We start from the raw sequence: 1,075 nt of genomic DNA, 5'->3' as shown, positions 1-1,075 counted from the left end.
CAGTGCGGTATGCCGCTGGGTGGTAGGAATTGGCCAAGTTTTGTTCTTGGCTTCTTTTGTGTACTACCTAACCGTTTTGAAAAGTTTTATTTGGAACCGCAGAACCACAGCGGAATTTCAGTGCGGTATGCCGCATGCTGGGTGGTGGGAATTGGCCAAGTTTTGTTTCCACAAGGTTTCCTTGTAGACAGTTATTTGCTTTTATTAACTTGACATCTATCTTTGAAGGTGCCTAGAGTGTTTTTTAGGTGCAGAGGGTAGATGGATCTTTCTCGTAAATTTTCACGAATTCTTCTCTGTGTTCAGTCGCTGATCGCTTATCGTGTATTTGCTGCTAAAGTATGGAGCTGCCGTCAACTTTCAGGTGAGGGTCTCGACTCTTGTGTCCTTGTATCTACTTTTTTTTAGCTTGATTGTTTTGCTTATTACATATTATTATTAATCTCTTGGAGGGTTTCAGCAGTCATTATATATAAGTTCTGTGGGTCAACTTGATCAGGAGAACCAAAAAGGCAGATATATTTTTTTGCAGAATTTCAAAGATCTTTGAAGAAATTTCTTGACCCCGCCGGGAATCGAACCCGGGTCTCCCGCGTGCAAGGCGAGTGCAGTGACCACTACGCCATGGGAGCTGACTATCCTTTATCAATATTAAATACGTTTTATGGTGGATTTACAGTTTACACTCTCAAGCCATTTGCACAAACTGGCTTGCAGAAGGCGGTTTTTCACAACTGAATCGTAGCGTGTGAAGTGTGAACGCGGGCGGTATTGAAGTTTTGCACAAGCACAAAAAACTTTTCCTATGTTCCTCTCACAGGCTTGCGCGAACCGGACAAACAGGATTGTGTAAGCCAGTTTGTGCAAATGTTTTGAGTGTGTAAACCTTTAGCAACTTTGATTATTTAGTAGCATCTAAATTGGACGTAGGATTGGGGTCTGTTTTAGACTTTTAGAGGAATAAATATGAAATAGAAGAGAAAGAAATACAAGAAGAAAAAAATGACGTTTTTTGTACGACAGTTTTAGCCCAAGGAAATGAAACCCTTCTACTCGCAAATATTTTAAAACCCAA

The 1,075-nt window shown here is 40.7% G+C and overlaps 1 protein-coding gene across 1 annotated transcript in view; it reads left to right on the top strand.

The window, feature by feature from the left end:
• Positions 1-327: 327 nt before the first annotated feature.
• The window catches only part of LOC103507111, a 33,828-nt gene continuing 33,080 nt past the window's right edge, over positions 328-1,075 (top strand). The window contains exon 1 of the mRNA XM_026822049.1: positions 328-364. The gene's annotated coding sequence lies outside the window, so the exon portion shown is untranslated. The remainder of the gene's footprint in view (positions 365-1,075) is intronic.

The sequence above is a fragment of the Diaphorina citri genome, unplaced genomic scaffold (assembly GCF_000475195.1).
Source record: "Diaphorina citri unplaced genomic scaffold, Diaci psyllid genome assembly version 1.1 scaffold289, whole genome shotgun sequence".
NCBI classification, from domain to species: domain Eukaryota; kingdom Metazoa; phylum Arthropoda; class Insecta; order Hemiptera; family Psyllidae; genus Diaphorina; species Diaphorina citri.
This window is presented reverse-complemented; position numbering and strand designations above follow the sequence as displayed.